The following is a 22,109-nucleotide window of genomic DNA, read 5'->3' as shown; positions in this document are numbered from 1 at the left end:
AACACTGCTGTTGACTGTTTCACTCAGTGCCCGCTAATATGGAGCCCCTATTGGGTTTCAGCGCCACGGCCCACAGAGCGCCTCCAACCGTCAACGCCAGTGCAGAAACCAACCAAACGAACACTCAAGGTCACTCTGCTCTGAGACGTAGCAAATAAACGGTCAGTTTGTTCATAAAAATGGGGGGTTGTGTGCGGCAGTGTAGAAATGGTAGGGCTTTGTTTGTCTGAAGTGACAGCCCTGTTAAAGAAATAATACCATTAAAAAGTATGGTGAAGTGGCTGGGTTAACTCTGTTGGTGGAGCAGGTGAACATATATAGAGGTAATTACTGCAGCACGGATGGTCCAGGGTTCAAGTCCGACCTTTGGTGATTCCCCTTTCATATGTAGCTGTTCTATCCATTAAAGGTGAAAATGCCCCCAAAAATTATCTGTAAAAAAAAAAAAAAAAAGTATGGTGAGACAAAGGCACTTGAGGTTTTAGACCATATGCGAAATATAAAACTTGTCTCCTCACTGAGTTAAAAAAATTACAATATTAATGGTAATACAGCAGATGTTTGGAGCTTGCACCAGAGATCAGAGTTTGCTCTCCATATGGTTGTTTTTCTAAAGTTTTTGTCCACTTTTGACAATTGGGAAATTACATGTCATGTTATTTCCCGTACTCATAAGTGCTGTATTACTGAATCGGTCTAAAAAAGACAATGTGATTCGTCACAACATGTCAAGAACTTCCTGTAGCACAACCGTGCCATTGTAAGAGACACTCATTTACTTCCTACACCGATGGCTGTGGCACAGGAAACTCTCTGTCTCTTCAAAGAGCAAGAGGCGTCAAGACTAGTTCTCCGGCTTGCTTGTCGGAAAGAGTCTAACCCATTGGGCAACTACCTGTCAACAAGATCTCAGTGCTTTATCACCTTCTCCTCCCTATCCCAGACCTCCCATCCCCTCTTCATTTGCTAATAACGACCTCAGAGCAGTGTATTCGCACAGGGGGGCGTGAGCCTGTTGGTCCGGCCTGGTACTTTTCAGTCTCTTTGATTTTTCTTTACATTTTAGACAGGCAGTGTTACCTGATTCTTTGTTATCCTGGACTACACATGGGCTTTAGTTAGTGTCTCAAAGGGTTAAGATCCAAACAACTACACATTACTGATTAGAGGATGTTTGTTGTGAGTGAAATCTGGCTGTTAAACTGACCTGAGTGCAGTTTCTTCCTAACTTTATTGAATCACAGATTGATACATCAGCAAGGGCTAATGATAGTTGATATTTCTAATCCACTACATTTAAGAAAGAAGCCTTGAACTTTATACTCCAGTACATTAATATAGCAGCTGTAGTTGACCCAGTTTTGATTTCTTGTTCTTCTTTTAATATCTTGCAGTTTAGGAATTGGAAGTGCATTGCTGCTTCCTGCCAGTTAAAAACCACAAGGCATTTTAGTTTGTGTAAACAAAAATGATGCACATGTTTATTTGCAGGAAATTAAGATGTGATCACAAGTGGTCACTCATGACGTATGTGGAGGCACTTGCGATCGGATCACCCAAGACAATTGTCTGAACAGGGTCCTTCTAATTCTTTCCTGTCCCATTAATCATCTCAAGACCTTTCCGATTTATTGTGTTACCCTTTGGAGAGGCCCGACCCCCAGATTGGAAACCACTGGACAAAACCAGCAAACTGTACATGAAGTAAACAAAATTACTCACAGCAGTAAATGCTTACACAATGATTTGTCAATAATCAAATATAATTAAGGTGCAAGCAGCAATGAACGGGTCCTCGCCTCATTGCAGGTCGGGGTGCAGTGCGCGGCACTCAAACATTGCAAATCATCACCAATTAAAAAGGAACTCTCTGTTGAGTTCAACAATACCTTGCACAATAGTGTACAATTAGCGGGTCATTAGTTATTAAAGGGGGCGTGGTTTAATAATATGGGGCGTGCCAAACCATCCCCAATTAAAAACAAACTCTTTGCTGACTTCAATGATACCTCTCACAAGAAGGTATGAAAGGGGGCGTGGTCTGTGTACTTGGGTGTGGCTAGAGCATAGGGGGCAGCTAAATATCACATGTTGACTAGAGTGCACATCTGGCCGCATTTTTCTGTCCAAGCCTAGCCCGCGTCCCACAGAGCAGTAACCAAACCCGACCCGAGCCAACAGGCATTGACTTTAATGCCTGTCGGCTCGGGTCGGTTTCGGTTTTATGTCTGAGCCCGACCCGAGCCCGACAAAGTTAAAATCTCTCTTTTTTCTCATACTAATGACAAATGTAGCCAATGTTTGTGTGGAAAGCCCTTATTTATTAAGCAACTGTAGTCAATGTCAACAGATGAGCGGATCAACGCACACGGGGAAACAAGCGCATGTTAATGAGCTATTTAATTTAAAATGTTCAGTGTGTTAACCTTTCCTGTTTATTTCTTTTCCGACCGTGGTGGTTAGTAACCCAGTCGAGCCTTGTTACCTCCAGGGCAGATGTTATGGGTTAAACACCTGTTTCAGGTGAGCAAATGAATGAATTTGGCTTTCAGTCTTGGGACGTACTATACTATGATGTTTAATTACTTTATAGACATACTATACCATCAATTTTTAATGCTTTTTCCAACATATTCTACTATGACTGTTTTCTACATTATTATTTTGGTTGCACAATGGCTCAGAGCTTATCACTTTTGCAAATAAGACCAGGAAGTCAAATTTGCAGCTTTAAACTCTGGTTCAATCCCCAACCCCGGTCGGGATTTTTGGTGTCAAATTTGCATGTTTTTCATCACATAATTCGACATGCTACACTATGCCTTTTTCATCACGTTTTTTCGAAATACAATACTCTGACTTTTTTTTTTTCATTTTTCAACATACTATGCTAAGACATTTTTCTGACTTTTAATGACAACGCTTTTCTGTCTTTTTTCAACATGTACTATGACCTTTTTAACATACCATACTTTTAACTTTTTGATGTTTTTTGACATATTATACTATATTTTTTTACGTTTTTCAATGTACTCTACTATGACGTTTTTTCAACAAACTCCACTATTACTTTTTTATAACATACTATACTATGGCTTTTTTGAAGTTTTTTGGAGTACTATACTATGACTTTTGTATGACTTTTTCTACACTATACTATTACCTTTCATCACTTTTGTCGACATACTATACTATGACTTTTTTGACATACTATACTATGATTTGTCATGACTTTTTTGCTATGAAATGCCTTTTCTGTCTTTATTCAACATATCATACTATGACTTTTTTAACATACTATACTATGGCTATTGTTATGACTTTAAAAAAAAGAAAATTTCAACATACATTTTTAACATACTATACAATGACGTTTTCTTATTTTCTTTCACGTTTTTTAACGTACTATAGTATGACGTTTTTTGTCATACTATACTATAACGTTTTTAACATACTATACTATGACGTTTTCGACGTTTTTTGACATACTCTACTATGACTTTTTTTTACATTCTATACTATGACCGTTTTTAAGATACTATACTTTGACTTTTTTACATTCTATACTATGAACGTTTTTGAATTACTATCCATGACTTATTAGCTTATACTCATACTTTATTAACATTCTTTTTTCAACATGCTATACAACGGCTTTTGTTATGACTTTTTTTGACATTTTTGACAATACTATGACTTTCAATGACTTTTTAAACATATTACCTTTTCATGGCTTGTTCCAACATTTTCTGCTATGACTGTTTTCTACAGTACTATTTTGACTGCCCAATGGCTCAGAGGTTAGCACTGCATGTACTTCCATGCTTTCTTTTAAATCCTATACTATGGTTTTTGTAATGACTTTTTTCAACATCCAAAACAATGACTTTTGATGACTTTTTAGACATACTATACCCTTACTTTTTACTTACTTTTTTAACATACTATACTATTACTTTGTCATGACTTTTTTCAACATGCTATACCATGACTTTCTATGACTTTTTTCGACATACTATAATAGGCCTTTTTGACATTATATACTGCAACTATTAACTTTTTTAGAGATGTTGTACTGTGACTTTTTTACCACGTTTTGACAAACCGTACTGGGACTTTATTTTGACTCTTTTCAATATACCACACTATGCCTTTAACATACAATACTATGAATTTTGATGACTTTTTAGGCGTACTATACAGTTACTTTTTAAAGACTGTCGGGAAAGTATTCTGCTATGAATGTTTTCTATGTACAAATATGCATACATGATGGCTCAGAGGTTAGCACTGATGCAAATTATACCAGCAAGTAGGCTCTGCATGTTTTAGCCCCAACCCCGGTTGGGTTTTTTAGGTGTCGTTTTTTTTTTTTAAGAAGAGATTGTTGTTCAGAGCTGTTTGGTATGGCAGACATACTATACTATGACTTTCTGAAATGTTATGTTGAAGAAAAGTGACAGTATAATATGTCGGAAAAATCACAGTGTATAATATAGTTTTTTGAAGTTTAAAGTTTGAATGACATCTTCACAGGTAAATGTATGTGACAGGAGTAGCCTGTAGAAGTGGAAGAAGCCTGATTTAAAGTTTGCTCCATTGTAATTCAACATAAAAAGAAAAAGCTTAATATTTTACTAACTTTAAATGGTGGAGAAAAGTTTAAGACAAGCACACATGTCCTTACAGAGCTGAACATTCTAATTTTTGGGAGCATTTTTAGGCCTTTTTTTCCACAGGACAGATAAAGACGTGGAAGGGGAGAGAGAGGGGAAATCACATGCAGCCGCAGGTCAGGGTCAAACCTGTGTTGAGGAGTAAACCTCTATAGAATGTGCCCCTGCTCTACCAACTGAACCACAAAGAGCTAAACATTTTGATATGTGAAAGTTTTTGTTAATCAGCATTCACACAATTATCTGCCACAGGGGACATTTTATTGCAGGACAAGTACCTTGCCCTTTTGACACATTTTTTTAGGTAAGTAAGATTTTGAACGCAGGACCTTTATTTGTGATGGACCCTAGGAAGAATGGCTGCTCAGCTACAGTCAATAAATATCTTCATACATTAATTGAAATGGAGTATTTTTACATTGTTGTATTGGTTATTTCACTTAATTAAAGAATCTGAAAACATCTTCCGCCACTGTATGGTTTGTCTTGGATATGGTAAAAGCTGTTTAATCATTCTATAATTGATCATTCTCAGGGCTCCTAGGAAGCTTTGTGCTGGGTAAAGATGTGTATGATGGGCTTATGGTATTCATACGGTGTCATTTAGACATACATTTATTTGGTGAAAAGTGTATTGTCTATTTTGTTACAATTTTTATTAAATGTTGTTACATTGTCATTCTTTCTTGATTTTTGTCTGGATGGGTGGTGATGACAAAGTTGGGGGGGGGTTGTTCATGTTGCAAATTGTATGTTTTGCTAAAGTTCAATAAAAATTGTAAATCATAAAAAGTGTTAATCATTCTCCACTAGTTTCCTAATGGATGACATCATATGGTCATTTTAAAATGTGTTGACCATCAGCCTTCCAAACCCAAAACAGACAGACGGAACTGAAAGTAAAGCTGACCTGATCCTGGATCAGACTGCCACTTGCTGTCAGCGGAGTGTTAATAGAGGTTGAATGAAGGCGGTGGGTGGGTTCAGACAGAAGCTCTTGAAGATCAGTGAGGACTAACGGCTTGATAACGAGTTGATCATTGGTGCTGGTGGGGGAGCAGAGGTGGGGGGTGCTAAATAATTGGGGAAACAGCTGACGTGAGACTGTTACGGGGGTAACTTTGACCTGTTGTGAGCCAGGAGCCATCCACCCCCAAGAAGATGCGCCATGCACAGGAAAAAAGAACCAAGTTAACAGTTCTGTAGAAATATTTTGTGATGCACACTATGTAGAAATTTACTCAAGCAGTTCTGTGTCCTTTCAAAGTGTTGTGGGAACAATGGAAGTATGTATTTGTTCTCCCCTGGTAGACAGTAAAGATTCTCTTTGCTGCTGCAATGACCCACTCCCCACAGGGATGATTCAACTTTTATCTCATCTTAACTGTTGGTTGCTTTGAAAGCTTAATATATAGGAAATTGATTTAAGAAGAAAATACTTGCGATTACAATATCTTTTCTGTGGAGAATAGTGTGTGGGATCAGCTTTTCTTCTGAGCTATGGACAGTCAAGTGACTGTTATACAAGAGGTATGTTGGTCATTTATATTTATATTTCCACTTTAAAAATATTAAGCAGCATGACATAATTCCAATTTGTCTTTACGTTGGAATGAGTAAAGGAGGAAATACATTTCATTTCACAGTTTGCTGAATTTGATGTTTCCTCTGTCAGCCATTACACTTGCTTATCTTATTGTGTGTCCACTCATTCATGTATTTGTAAGTTGAGAGACAATAATTTGCATCCTCACTGTGGTGTCAATACACATTCAGGCTGGCGGAAGATGTCAGGATGGGGGTGGAACACACACAAACACACACAAACACACACACAGGCATGTGGTCGCCTATAAATCCTGTTTCTTACCATCATCATTTGACTATGTGACCTCAGTCAACAGCACATGCAAATGTTGAAGATAGGCCTGAGACAGGATTTCCCTTTGCTTGTTCTGTGACACAAATATGCAAAAATCTGTTCCACTGACAAACTGACAAAGACAAAACAAGAACATAAGATATTCATATACCTTTAAAAGAGTGGTTTTACATTTAAAAAAACAAAAAATAGTATTTTAGGGCTCATTTTTTACCTTTATTAAATAGGCACACAGGGAACAAGGGGGGTATGACGTGCAACAATGGCCCCTGGTTGGAATCAAACCAGGTTCAGGGATGTTATGTGGCAGGTGCTGTAACCAGTTGGCTACCAGTGCACTTGGGTGTTTGGCAATGCTTTAGGAAACAAAATTGTTCACTGGATTATTATTTGATTGTTACCAGCCGAAACTCCAGAAAGTTACTAGTCCTGGCCAAGAAATAGTCAAGAAACCCTTTTTTTTTTAAATCTGAAGAATCATATTACGTAGAATGACACTCTGGTCTTCTTGAGTTGTAAATTTGTAAATGTATCTGCAACTTCCTAAACACTTTTCACCGGCAGCTTTAACATACGTTTTGGTTTGATTCACCGGTCCACCGTTGTCCTTCATAACAGTATTGGCGAAACAAAAATAATAGTTCTAAAATTGTTCTCTAGGATTGTATTTCAATACTCCTGCTATATAAGGTAACTTTAACATTGATTTATATCCTTGGAAACAGCAACTCAAGCAAGGTCTATTTAGATGCTTCCGATCATATCAGATGATCTTCATCAATAGACTTCATTTCATGGACAAAACCATGTGGTATGATTAAAAGAGAGGAAACATTGTTTGGTCAGCTTTCTAAAAAATGGTTTTAAATAAATTAACTCAAAACATAGCTGAAACTTTTTTTCTCAATGTAGGATCTAAAAAGGTCAATGTTCCCTACTGGAAGCCAGAGCTTGCAGCTTAACAGGAATCATGAACAGGTTATATGGCTCCTGCACATAGAGACACATATACTGTAAAGGCCCTGACACACCAACCCGATAATCGGCCGTCGGACAGTCTGGCGAGGTCAGTGACTTGATTCTTTCCATGTGTTTTCCGTGCCGTCACCGGCCGGAGGAGACGTTGGTCTTCATTTTGGCCGACCTGACATGTTGAATAAGAAGGCGGGCAGTCGGACTCAATGACCAATCTTATTGGTGGAGTGCTAGAAGACGATGAGCAGGATGACCATGACTAGAGTCTCTCACAATCTGACAAAAATCTTTTAAACTGACCTTTGTTGATCTAAAATGATGTCAGATTCATAAAATGCATGGCCTAAACTTACTTAAAATGTTTTCAGAAACATGTTTTGGTGAACTGTTTTTGTAAAATATGAAATCCTATTCTGAAGGAGCCGCCATGATAGTCTGGTTTTGAAATTCCGGAGAAGCCAGACCCACGTTGTCATTCGTCTAATCAGCTGCCGGTTTTAATTTTTTCACAATAAAGATTTGCGCCGCCTGCTGTTATGGAGATAGGTTACGTCTCTTGCTCCAGTCGGCGTTGTTTTGGTGTGTTCTGAGGCACTGTTTTGACCAACTCAGGGAGACTGTCAGTCCAACTGCCTTTTCTGCTGAAGGTTGGCCGTCAGTTTGGTGTGTCAGAGCCTTAAGGCATGAACCAGGGCCCCGGGCAGTGGATTTTCAAACCAGGCTTTGTTTGAGGCCGGGAAGGAGAGCAGATGCTTTGCTCATTCAATCATGCATGTCAAGCCCCGGACCTCTCTCTGGCTGCCAAGCTTAACCTCTGTACTGCCACCCTTCTCTCTGTAGCATACACTCTCTCTGTCTGTCTGTATCATACTTTACTTGGTGTGTGTGTGTGTATTTTCACAGAAAAGATACATCTGGCATCGATTGCTAATCCAAACCAGGTGGTGGAAGACCAGTCCACTGTTGTGTGTGAATGTGACAACAAACTGCCAGGCACCTCACACCCCACAACGAGGAGGAAATGTGTGTGTTAAACTCCTTGTGTGTGTGTGTGTGTGTGTGTGTGTGTGTGTGTGTGTGTGTGTGTGTGTGTGTGTGTGTGTGTGTGTCTGCATGCGTGTGTGTGTGTGTGTGCGCGCATTCGTGTGTGTGTGTGTTTTGAAGGAAAATGTTATGTCATGTTATAATATGAAACATCGCTCAAACTTAGAAATGTTACATAGAATTACTTAGAAGTGTATTTTTACCTATAGATAAAAAGCCTCATGAAGGCCAGTGGGTCATAGGAAGTTCACAGGTTTACAATAGATGACTGGGGTTTCAATTGTCTAGAAATGCTAGAGAAAGAGGAAGTAGGGAAACTGGACTGACTGAAGGTGTCAGACACTGCGTCGGACACCCGAAGAACAAGGGACGAATAAGAAGAGGACACAATAGAGATAGAGGAGTCAGACTTCTGAAGAGACTGTTTGGAGCAAGTTTAGTCTTGTAGGAATTCTGATTCATGTGCTTACGCTGTACTTTCTTACAAAACTGTTTACTAAATTGTTAACTAAGAATTTTGTCTCCTTGAGTCATTTCAGTATATTGGTTGACAATCAACAAACACGTGGCAAAAGGGCTAAATTGGAACAGGTTATAGTGGAGTCAAATTAGTTTTGGGCCTTAGGGCCCAAGGTCCAGAACTGCCAGAACTGCTGAACCCTCAAAATGGAACTTCAGTGTGTGTGTGTGTGTGTGTGTGTGTGTGTGTGTGTGTGTGTGTGTGTGTGTGTGTGTGTGTGTGTGTGTGTGTGTGTGTGTGAGAGAGACAGAAACCAAAGTAGTAAAAGAAAAAAAGATATGAATGTTGGTTTTCCACATGTTTGTGTGTGTAGGCTTGTGTGTGTCCTTGATCTTCCGATCCACAGAAGCCCACCCGTAACTTGGCACATTGAGGCAATCAGGGTACTGTTGGAGTGTCGGCTGGTGACAGGGGGCTGTTTACCTGCCATGACGGATGGGAGTGGGGTCACTAGAGAGGCAAGCATATTATCTAACACCACCTCTGACCAGCACACGCAACCACACACACAGTTTCCATCAATCTGAGTCTCCACTGTCTTTTTGTGTTCAGGCTTTACTGTAAGCCAGTATGATACCATTTCTCCTTTCTACTTATTCATTCACACTGTCTTCCTTCTGAATTTCATGAAACTGAGTTTCAAAGACTTATGGTTAGGGGTGACTGGATAGCTCTGGATGAGTGTGCACCCTATGTACAAAAGCTCAGTCCTTACCGCAGCGGCCGCAGGTTCAGTTTCATCCCGCAACCCTTTGGTACATGTCATTATTCCTCTCTCTCCCATTTTACATCTCAAGCCGTCCTGTCCAATGACCTAACTGATGGTTAAAGTCGCGAGTAGGTTTGTTTGAATAGAGTGATACATTATTTGTCATCATCACTCTTGTTGAAAACATCTGCCTGTCATTTGTTCCATCATGGTCCATTGCTTTTATTAAAAATGTGGCTAAATTGAGTTAAATATAATGAACATGTCTTGTGTGGTGTACAATGGTAAGTGAAAAAAGTGGAAAATGTGCTACAATTTGATTTTGGAGCTGGTATACGCATTAGTGACACCAGAGAGTTGACTGTAGGCTGTGCTCCCTGAAAAACAAGAGGTGCTCTGGATGTATTTGCATGTACCCTGCACTATGTGTACTGTATACTATGTAAGAAGGCTTTCTGACAGCGTCAAAAGATTGAAAACACTCTGAGTTCTATTTGTTCTCCAACAACCCAAGATCACCATGCCGACGGTTAACACACATGCAGGCCCACTAATTTAGTGCAGTGCTCTTCCATTCACTGTCCCAGCTGGGTCCAGAAGAGGTAATGCTGACAGATGAAAGGCTCTCTGGGCATCTGGCCCTAGAGACAATAGAGTAATTACAGAGGATCTCAAAGGTGGAAGGACCCTAAACCCTGTCAGCTGCACACACACACACACACACACACACACACACACATACACACACACATACACACACGCACACGCACGCACACACACACGCACGCACGTTTGCAAACCACAAACCAACACTTATTTCATTGGATAACAAGAAATGTCACTAAGCCACTAAGCAAGATTAAACATACAGAAAGTCTGATTCTAAAGACAAACTTTATTTTAAAAAATATAGTAAAGTACAGAAAACATTTTTTGGAAAAAAAGACATATTTGTTTGAGAGAAAGAGAGAGAGAAAGAGAGAGAGAGAAAGAGAGAGAAAGCATTCACATATAACCTCAGAGCCATTAAAGGAACATGTTGTAGCTATACTTGTGTGTACGTAGACACAACACTGGTAGTCTACAGTATACACTGCCGGTCAAAACTTTAGGGTCACAAAAGAATATTAACTCTAATTTGTTGAGTGCTTATCTTAGAGGAACTAGTAAGTGAATGGTTTCAGACACAGTAATAGCATTAGGTTACATTAGTCAGCTGCCCTTTTCCTGTTGGCAGTTGTTGTTCCTTTATCTTTGAAAAATGTAGTTTCAAGTCCAGCACTGTCGCACAAAACAGAAGTTCCTCTGCACTGGAAATCAGCCACAGTATCCAACAAAAACTAACAGTCCACGGTGAAACTACCCGGAGCACCGTGACTCAGTTTTGGCTGGCATGTCGGGCTATGAAAGCACAAATACCTCAGGCTCCCTGTCGGCAACATCCTGTCTCGCAGGGCTGTTGCCGTGGTGGCTGCTAGCCAGGCAGCAGCACAATGAGCCTCTGCATCTGTCTGAGCGGCTTTAACTCATTGCAGCTTTGACTTTGATAAAAAGTAAAATGTACTGTATAGCAATCTCTTCTGTTGACTGTTTACTGGCAGGTTGATTAAAAATGCAGTTTATAGCTCTAATAGCAGGCTAAGCTGCAGAGGTGCCTCCAGAAGTAAACCTGATCAGGTTATTGTGGATGATATGTACATACTTCCCTCCCAATAACAAATATGGAAAAAAGGCTCCCCTATTCTCGCTCTGTGATCCCATCATCCCTGTCTCCCTGTCACACGACAGATCAAATTTGTCCTTTTCCTAACTCACAAAGCCCTCCAAAACCAGGCCCCTCCTTCCTTACTGACCTGCTCCACCGCATTCCTTACTGCGGCCACCTCTACTCTGTTGCCAACCTCCTGTCTCCCCCACACAGCACCGTGCACCGGACCTGGGGTGACAGGGCCTTCTCCACAGCTGCCCCTGTCTTTGGAACTCTCTCCTTAAAAACATATGAGACTGCATTTATCTCTCTATGTTAAAATCACTGCTCAAAACTCATCTTTTCTTGCATTTATGAAATGGACCACCGGAGAGTCTCATGGCCTCCTGGCTGATGCCGTCCCCAGGCTTCTACTTTTCAAAATAAAACTTGCTTCCGGTCCGCTACGGTTTGTACTTTGGTGTTTTAGATGATTTCGAACTAAACAGTACCGTAATTGTGCTGAGGAATACAATTTCTTTTTAGCAGACGTCTTAGTTAAAACATGAGTAAGCTAGAAATGCAGTTTTGTGTTTAAATATGTGCAGGATTTATTCAGTTTAGGAAATCCAACATTTTTAGAAAGCTATAGCTTAAAATGCCTGGCTTAATAAACAGGGCAATATTACACTCGAGTGTTTTCAGTGATGCTTACGGACCTCAAAATTAAACAAGCCCCTGTTATATGGCTTAAACAAATGTCAACGTTAAATGCTGACACAGTTATACAAATTTAATATCTATAAATGCAGCTTTTAATTTGTAATAATGTATTGGTTAACCTACTCTTATCTATATTTTAGATATGGATTTTGCCTCCAAACTGTTTTTGTCATTTATGCAGAGACAAACAATCTAAAAAGAATGGTTCCAGGACTGCATACTGAATCCTGAATATGGTATACCAGTTGACGACCAGGCAAGCAGTGGATTATATTGGACGACCAATTTTGGATAGTGTTCAGCTTCGGCAGTTTTACCTATATGCTAAAATATACAATGACTGAGAAAGCCTAGTGACGAGTCCATAGAAACCAGTTAATGTGTTGAATTTGTTATTACCCAGTGGGCTTTGTTGAATAGTTCAAATGTTTTATTGTTTTATTTCATGTGAATACTAGTTTACCAGACAAGTAACTTAGTATTTGAAGTAATACAGCAATGCAAGTGTGCATTTAGTTTCCATACTTGTTGTGTTTCCACAACAATGTTAGTGAGTAAATCTATTGCAACGGCCGCCATGACAGGGGAGTGTGATGTTCAAGATGAGAAGGCAGAGGTTGAGTCTTGTATATCATGGTTGTAAAAAACAATGGCTATCTTTTCATCTTTGCCAAGCTCTCTCAAGTACAGAAGGCAACAATAAATTGCTGGGGAGGGTTGTGCCTTGTTAACAAATCATTTTGGTGGGTCATAGAAAAATGTATTGCTGGCAAAGGGAGGGCCAAGTCTATTTTGACTAAAGATCCCAAAACTCCTCCGGTAGCCCCTTAAATAAAAACGAACAGTCCTTTACATAGAATCTTTTGAGTATACCCTGAAAAGGGCTCTAACAATAAAATGTATTATTATTAGTTGTAGTAGAAGTAGACTTAGTTTATGAGTAAAGTAACAATAACAAAGTTTTTACCCTTGAAAGTCTAGAATTAGAGTTGGTGTTGGGGTGGATTTAAATGCTAAATGAGCAGCAGCACTGTTGATTGCTTCAATGATTACAGTGAAGCAGGGGCAGCACGAGTGAAACAAAAAGAGGGCTTCCATAGCATCAACATCTCAAAAGAACAGATCATTTGCAAAGTTATGTGATTAAGAGAGTGGAGTTAAGTTCTTACATAGAGATCACTAAAGTCACACCAGTCTTTCCAAACCCCAAAACCAGCAGTCTGTGTTTGCCTTTCTTGTTGGCCAGCAGCCCTTATTTGCCAGAGTTTGCCTTGTCTTGTCTTTCCTTTAATAGTGCGTTGAGATAAATCCAAACCACTTACAGTGCACATCAATTTTCTGTAAATATACTGTATATGCAATTGCAAAAGCTGTTGTTTTTAAAGCTGTACATTAAATGTTTAGCAGCTAGAAGAAAGAAACTATGAAAGAAAGAAAAAAACAGAATGAACTATGTACAAATTTTAACAATTCTCTAATGTATTCATTATAAAGAAATCTTTTGCAGCAGGAATGTCACATCCCTCATCTGCTAATAAGAGCTTTGAAGCTGATGGCCAAACAGAGATGACAGCCTCTTTTTGTCTCAAAACTGCCTCCCAAACAAATCCAACCGACTCTCCATGAAATCCATTCAGGGAGCTATTAACGTAATTGTGTCGTATGACATGTATGAAATCAACAACAATGCTGCGCTGCCTTAGCCTATTTAGAAAGTGATGGACTGACAAACGGATTGGTAAAGGGGAAGAGGAGACAGGAATGGGAGGAAGAGAAGAAGAGAAGACAGCTGCGATGACAGAGGTGTATGTGAAATGAAGACAGGTGGTTTATGCAAAGATAAAGGAAGGTTTTACAGTGCGTCTAAAAAAAGAGTTCTATAACAATATAATGGCATAAAGAAATGTGTCATTTGTGAGCTGCATGTCATCTTCATCATGCTAATATGCTCACAAAGACCATGCTAACATGCTGATGTTATGTCTTATTTGCATTGATTTAGCTTATATTATATAAAACTAAAGTACAGATGAAGCTGATGAAAATTTCATTATCTTGTTGAGAAGTTAACATTTTGGCTTGATTCATGTGCATAATGAAAAGTCACCAAAGTAAATACAACTTGTACCGGTGAGGGTATTCGGAGATTTTTTAGCAATCCATCCAAATGTTTTTGAGATATTTCAATTTAAACTACCAATTTCAACCAGCTTGAACATGAGAAAAAATCACCAAAGTTTGAAGGATTGATCCTTTACGGGAATGTCTGTACAAAATGTAATGGCAATCGTCCCAATATTTGTTTAGATTAGAGATGTCCCTAGACGATCCTGAGGATTGGTATTGGTACCGTATCACCTAAAATAAAACCAATCAAAATCCAATCCTTTCTTTACTCTACTGTGATTTGTCAGTGCAAGCGTTTCACTATATGCAAGTAAAAATTAGAGTGTGTCTACTTGAGCGCAGCAGTGCAACTGAGATGTGACACGGAAGTTGGCGAAACACAAGGATTCGCTAAACCCCAATGCTGTATGTGTTCTTTCTTGTCTTATTAGCAAAGAGCGGTACACAAAACATTCAGGTAGCAGCTTCTTGCTTTTAGCTGGCTTTGATCATCTCTTTGATCTGTTAAAATGGCAAACATTGTTGGTGGCAGCTCACATCAGCTGTCACTAATTAATATAAATTCTTTGAAAAACTTGAAAACAATAAACTCTCGCTAGCTGATCGCGTCAGATCAATCTTAGGTGTTGGAACCTCCAAGGTAAACTTTCATTCATATCAATAATTCAAGCTGATCAATTTAATAGTTTGTTAATCATATAAATCATTAAATACAAGTCTTGGATCAGGCTCTGTGTTGGGAGATACCTCTTAAAAGCTAAGATCAAGGCCAAGGAAAAATTGATAGGGACATCTCTAGTCTGGGCCGAAGCGTTAATCTGTTAGTTAGTCATGCCTCTAGCTCAACTAAAAAGTATAGAGAAGTGTGGTTAGTGGAATATTCTTCCAACAATGTTTCAGGGAACAATGAAGGGACTTTGTTGGACCATTCAAGCATCATTGTATGTGCCCCATTTTCTTAAAGGGTTTTTGTGGCACCAAACAAGGCTTTGGTGGATGCCTACAGAACCAATTACCTGTCATGATTTGATAGTATTTTGCAAAGGATAGTTAAATACAGAAAATACAGTGGAATAAAACTTCCAAACTAAAACAGCCACCAAGGAAAGCATATTGTCTTGCACTCGCAGCCATGGACATTCTGAAAGTCATGGACATGCACGGTACATAAATCTAAAAGTACAAAAATAAGAAAACAAGCCAACCAAACAGCTGCGCTGCCAAGGATGCAGCCCCACTAAAATGATTCAAGGTCAAAACTGTAGTGAAACATCTCATGTCCTTGTCACGTCCATGTCACGGGTGAGAGCTCTGACAGCAGTGCAACACTGTTTCGCCTCTGTTGATTATAACCCAACTCTCTCCCAGGGTTAAAGTCATTTACTAGGCCTGTTCTCCTGCCTCAGTCCTCAGTTACCAAACACAGCCGCCATCCCTCAATGGCACGTAACCCAGAGTAGCAGAGACAGGTCATATTTATCACACTGAGCCAATGGTAAATGACTCCAGACACCAGAACACTCGCTCACTTATAAATGCACACTTTTCCAGTACAAAATCTGGGAATGAAGGAGTAGCACTTGTAAAATGTAAAAGAGGGAATGGCTGGCACTGTGCGCAGCTTTGTTTGCTGGAGTTTCTTTAGTTTAAACTTTTGCAATACTTTAGGGCCGTGAACGAGCTGTTGATTTCATTGCTCGAAGAGTAATAGATGCATTCACTAGAAGATTCCTTACAGTTCACAGGTAACAGGTTTCACAAATATGTTGGTTGCAAGCAAAGTCATGCTACACCAGGCTTAACAAAGTAATGGAAATATATCCAAACGATGTGGGCAAACATGTATTCCGAAACCGTCAAAGTATTGTGAAAATGTACAGTAGTTTCACTTATACTTGATTTAAAAGTTTAACAAAATTACATTACTTACCTTTAAGTTGGACATTTTGGCACCTCACTACTGTAGCAGGACTTCTGCTTTTTCTACTGGGACACAAACCAGAAGAAAAGATGATTGAACTCCTGATGTAAATAGTTTATGGGTAAAATGTATGTAAATAATGCTTTTCTAATGTATGCCATGTTCTTTTAATTGATTTCCAGTTGTGTACCTGCATCTGTTCCAACCTAAAAAAGGAAAAATAAAAACTAGCTTTGTCTTACTATTTCTTAAACTTTCTAGAACGGCGTAGAGAATAAACTGTCTGAAAATGTGCAGCGTTATCATATTTGAACAGTGATGTGTCTCCCCTTTCACTATGATGGGCAGATTTTCTCCATGGCTTTGAATGTGGCAATTCAGAACAATTATAAAAGTTTTGACACCCGATATAGTTAAACAACATAAAAGAACTAGTGTCTTATGGAGTGTATCCCAACCCTTTTCTCAGAGCACCCCTGTGTTTCAGTACAGCCTCACAGTGCCTCTAGCTTGGCTGTAGACTCTCAGTCTTGTTTCAATGTATTTTCTCGTCTTTTTTGACATCTGCCAGTCAGACACAGCCATTTCTTTCTTTCTTTTATCTTTTAGTATTTATTTGTTACGGACCATGTGCAAAAAACATCAGTCGCCAGCAAAGAGAAGAGATTCATTTCATCAAACTACTTAGCTACTTGTTGTAAGTAGTTTGAGATCCTTGCTGGTTTTTTTTTCTTACCCTATGGAGACATGTTTAGCTTATTTCATTTGTCACACTAATGATTAGTTGTCATTAATTAATTATTCTGGTTCACTTCTGCTGATAGGGCATTATTACATTCAACCAAACTCCACTAACACAAATTTAAAGTATCGCCCGGACATAAAAAGCACAATGACTCCTACCCTCTGATCTACGAGTGTTTAGTCTTGACAAATCAGAGCCATTCCCTTGATGCAGATATAGTGAAATCTATAGCCAATCTGTTACTGTGTGTTTGCTCTTGCTTTCTTTCACACACATTACACTGTACTATACAGGACTCAAAAGTCCTGTCACTTTCGTCCCATAAGGCTGGGTTACAGTCCTATGTCCGTGTTAACTGTGACCATATGGCACTTCTTAGAAGAGTGGCTGTGGGTGTCAGTCACAAACCAGCCGTTGGGAAAAGGCCCAGGGGCCATTGACAGATGACAATTACCCGCCATTAAAACGCATTGACAGAGACAGAAAGAGAGAGGCAGGGGTAGTAGCTGAATGATTCTTTACAGTTTGAGAGAAAGTATAGAGGATAAAAAGACAATGTATGTGGTTATACATGAATAAAATAATAAATCCCTATGCGTTTTTTTGGTTAGGGTATTGGGATGTCGACTAGCCTATTTGTACTAACAGATAGACAAATGATTATTTACATCATCTTAAAGTAAATGTTTTCAGCCAACATGAAGGGTGCTTTGGTCAGAGAAAGCATTCTCATTTTCTGATCAATAATGTAGGTATTCATTTCACAGACTGGAGAAAATGTGCGTCGAAGTGTGTGTGTGTGTGTGTGTGTGTGTGTGTGTGTGTGTGTGTGTGTGTGTGTGTGTGTGTGTGTGTGTGTGTGTGTGTGTGTTTGTGTGATCCCGGCCCCTTATGGTCCACCCTTAGGACAGCAGCGAAAACAAAAGCAGGCACCTTCCTTGTCAGAGGCCAAGCGTTACTTATTGACATCTTCTGCGTCTTCCTCCCTACTGCCACCCGCTCCCCCCACTGAGCTGCATCTCCCAGTCTTATTTAACATCAGAAAGGATCTGGCGTCTTCAGTACGTTACTTTAAGTCTCACGAGCCCTCCTCTGTCACTTACCGAACACTTAATCACGTTTTGGGATGTCGACCCTCTCTACCCATATTACTAATCCTCCCCAAGCCACATAGCTTTTGTCTCCTGCTAAGATTGAGGCTTAAAGGGGCTTAGAGCCTGCCTGAGAGTCAGAGGCCAGGTCTCTTGGAGTAAGTCTGAGCCCCTGTGAGGAGTAAAATGTTCAAGGGTTTTACAACAACTGCAACATTATGAACTGGAGCATGGAATTGGCTTTACACAGGAAGAAATTATTCACGTATAAGCACAAACCTGTAAATGCAGCATGTGTTGAAGAGCAGAGCAGTGTGTAGCACCCAGCATCATGCAGAGGGTAATCAGTCTTAATTGGTTCGGCCTGATTATTATTTATTATTATTTCCTCTAAAGCCTTTATTCAGCAAACCTCTGGATACACACTCAGGAAACAGCTCCTAATTACTAATGGATGACGACAAAACACTGGGGTCAGCCAGGGTGTGTGTGCAAATGTGTGAGAGAGGGGAAAAAGAAATAAAGAAAGAAGGAAGAAAGTGTTTTTTTTCCTATTCATCAACTAATTTCTTCTAAATTACACTGCGTGTTCCATGTTGAAATGTGATTCCCAGAATCAATAAAGGATGTTCTGTTCAACTCTTCTCTAATGTCCCTGAATGGAGATTTGAACAAATCAAATGCATGAAATCGGAGACAATGTGCTACATTCCTTACCTTGCTGATTTGACATCTTCTGATCTAATTTTCTTATAATTTTCCACTCATTTTGTAAAACCACAAAAAAATGATGTTAGGTGAATTATAGCATGTCCAAAAGTATTGTCCTTAAAATCTGGTTGATAGATGTTGTAAACTGAAACTGTAATGATACTCACAGTAAAACTGCCTAATTACAGCAAATAAATGCAAAAACGTTTGGAATTTGGAAGTTTCGTAGTAGTTTAGTAGTTTCAAATGCTGCAACTTTGTCCATCAAAACTGAGGAATGGAGCTATTACTTGCCTTTCCTTATTACCTGTTTGTTTTTCACCTGTGTTCTCAGTAAATTACTCTCACACAGTGACATAACCTATTGCCCAACTCCATTTGAGCTTAATCATTTGCAAAGATACATACCTGGTATGGTGTGTAAGCCCTTCCATCAATCATTGGGATAGTTGGTTTAATGTGACATGATCTTCTTCTTCTTATCCAAAGAAAAAATCCTTTACTTTATTTTTTTTACTTTTTCTGTACCATCATCCTCCAACAAAATAACCAATGTTCAGTCTACAAAATTACAATATGCTAAATACAAAATGTGTCTTATAGGGCAAAAGAGTTAAAAAGAAAGAAATAGGAAAACACTTATACAACCACAACAATAATAAGACATGCACTCCCTCCCTATGTTTATAATTGTCATCCAATATATAGAAAAACACTTTACACACAGCATGTGAGAGAATGTGCTATGCTTGTGTATTGTCAGCTATTTTAGTAGAATTAATTACCTAATAACTGATAAAACCAATGAAATGTGATTGAAAAAGGAATTTTGACAATCAAAGTATCAAAAAAAATATGACATCTGTTTGAAAGTCCATCTCTGATGCACTTTGTTAAAAAACAAAAAACATCGTCATACATTGCCAGGAGTCAAATATTGCGTGGCTCTTTCCATGATTAACACCTAGTCCCAAATGACAAAAATCTGTTGTGAATGAAGTGTGGTGTAACTATTTTGTCATCTAAAACCAAACACAATAATAATTCACTCCAACCCGCTCAGCTCACCAAGCTAAAGTTAACAACAGAGCCACCGCAGTCCTCATTCAGGGGGGTGGTGCCCTTTTAGGTACACCCACGGGTGTCTTAGGGACACCCTGCCGCTCTGTCATTACACACAGCCCTACTACAGAGCCCATACACACACACCCTTTAAACCCCACTAACAGAGGTTCCAGTCAGATGGATAGACAGGCCTGCTGGGGTGCAGGTATAGTAGAAAGAAGGGCTGATTGAGCTGGTGTGTGGGTGTATGTTCCCACCCAAGTCCCCTGCAGCTAAAAGTATATGAACACAGACACACACATATATTTGTGTCTACCCTAAAGGTATCATTATATCTCCTGGAAGATGGGTGTTAAATTGCCCATTGATTTGTTCTTGCTTCTCCTTCAGTGCACATCTTAATTTAGATGCTCTGTTTGTGTGTGTGTGTGTGTGCATTCCTTTCATTCAGAGAGATAAGAGTGGCCTCCAGACATTCTTGATGCCCCCTGCCTTGCTTTTCTTTAAACCAACTTAAAACCCATCTATCCCTTTATTTCCACTCCACATTCAGCACCTCGTCACTTTACTCCACCTCCCCCACACACACACTATAGTCACACAACTGGGTTCTGTCTCTTTTGTTTCTTCATTAATGTACACTACATTACAGCTGCCTTGATCCTTTGGCCCTGGAAAAACACCATTTATCAAGGCAGGCTGATGTTTGCACATCTAATTCAAACAGGAAAGTCAGACTAGGGCTGAAAAATGGCATTCCATGCGTCAGGGAGAGGAGTGTGTGCGCAGGGGACGGGGAGGGGTGTTGTTGTGGTTGGTATGTCATGATCCCATCAACCTCCCTGTCTCTCCCAATCTGACCCGTGACATAGAAACACTCACAAACTCATGCTCAGGAAGTCACACTCATGCACACATTCATGATGTCTCTGACACTCTCAAATACACTCTGTAATAAGCATTGACCCACACACATTCTCTTGCAAACACACACACACACATTTATTCTTGCATTGATCCATACCCACATGCACACAAATGCCCAGTGTCCAGGTGCAGAGTCTCCCAGTGATAAAGGCCCAGCAGGTCAAAGGGAGTCTAGAACTGCTGGCTCTGTCTAATGGATGTCTGTGTTAACATGGGAAGAAACACGGCTGTACATCTAAACATTTACACTTCTGACTACAGAGGAGAGATTGATCACTGCTTTTCTGTCTGCACTCTGCGCTTCTTATCATAGAGCTAATTAGAGCTTGACATGTCAGGTGAGAAAGGTGACATCACGGCTATACGTAAATCATTGAAATCATACTGAAACGCATCGCATCAGAAAGATTAATTACATTCAATCTACTAATTTAACTACAGATACAAAATCACTGGAAACATAAAATCTAAGTAAATAATGGAACCTTTTAATGAGATTAGTTTAATTAAAATTAGAATTGCAGCAGTAAATAGTGGCAGAGTGCAGGAAACGAACAGATCGAAGAGCATGCAACGGCAGTATTAACAATGCAAAAAAAATACAACAAATGAAATTGGGGTAATATAAGTGATGCACACTACATTAGACTGAAAAAAGGATAGAAATTTTATAAACAATTATTATTTATACATGCCAGTGACTCCCAAAACAACATACCACGTTGTGAAATGGTCCCAGTTTTAAACACGCGGTTAACATGGTGAGTTGAAACAAAACTACTTGGTTAAATTTAGGAAAAGATCATGGTTTGGAATTAAGTTTGTTAAGTACGTAAACGTACGTAACTTACTAACGTACATACGTAAGTAAGTCAACATTGATTTTTGGTTTCACAGGGGACATGAACAGCAGTCTCTGGGGTGAAATCCTGTGTTGGTCACATTCATAATACGTCACCTGAGTTTCTCCTTCGCGCCCATCATAGTTACTACAGCTACTAAAGCTTAGTGTCTAACAATGAACGTAAATATGGGTTGTAAGAAGCTGCTCGTACAGACAACCTTTGCGGACATTTTTTTGGGTGAGAACCGTCTGATTTGGAACATGTAAAAGGTGTTTCTCAACAAAAATATGAATACTTTTCCACATACAATACATGACATACAACATTAGAGTTAAAGCTGCATGAATTAATATTATCCATATTAGCAACTGGTTAAATTAGATTTGCAATTGGAAGCAGTCACTGGTAATGACGAAGAGAATAATGACCAACACTGTGCAGTTCTCCTCAGCTCTTTCAGC

At 39.3% G+C, this 22,109-nt stretch overlaps 1 long non-coding RNA gene across 1 annotated transcript; it reads right to left on the bottom strand.

The window, feature by feature from the left end:
• Positions 1–2,087: 2,087 nt before the first annotated feature.
• LOC116673100 (uncharacterized) lies at positions 2,088–20,748 on the bottom strand. The gene is made up of 3 exons (XR_004327744.1): positions 20,738–20,748; positions 18,536–18,540; positions 2,088–2,188 (listed from the first exon to the last, which is right to left on the bottom strand). It is a non-coding gene; the product is annotated as an uncharacterized LOC116673100 (long non-coding RNA).
• Positions 20,749–22,109: the final 1,361 nt, after the last annotated feature.

Source organism: Etheostoma spectabile, chromosome 3 (genome assembly GCF_008692095.1).
Source record: "Etheostoma spectabile isolate EspeVRDwgs_2016 chromosome 3, UIUC_Espe_1.0, whole genome shotgun sequence".
Classification (NCBI taxonomy): Eukaryota; Metazoa; Chordata; class Actinopteri; order Perciformes; family Percidae; genus Etheostoma; species Etheostoma spectabile.
Note: the sequence above shows the minus strand (reverse complement) of the source record. Positions and strands in the feature narration are given on the sequence as shown.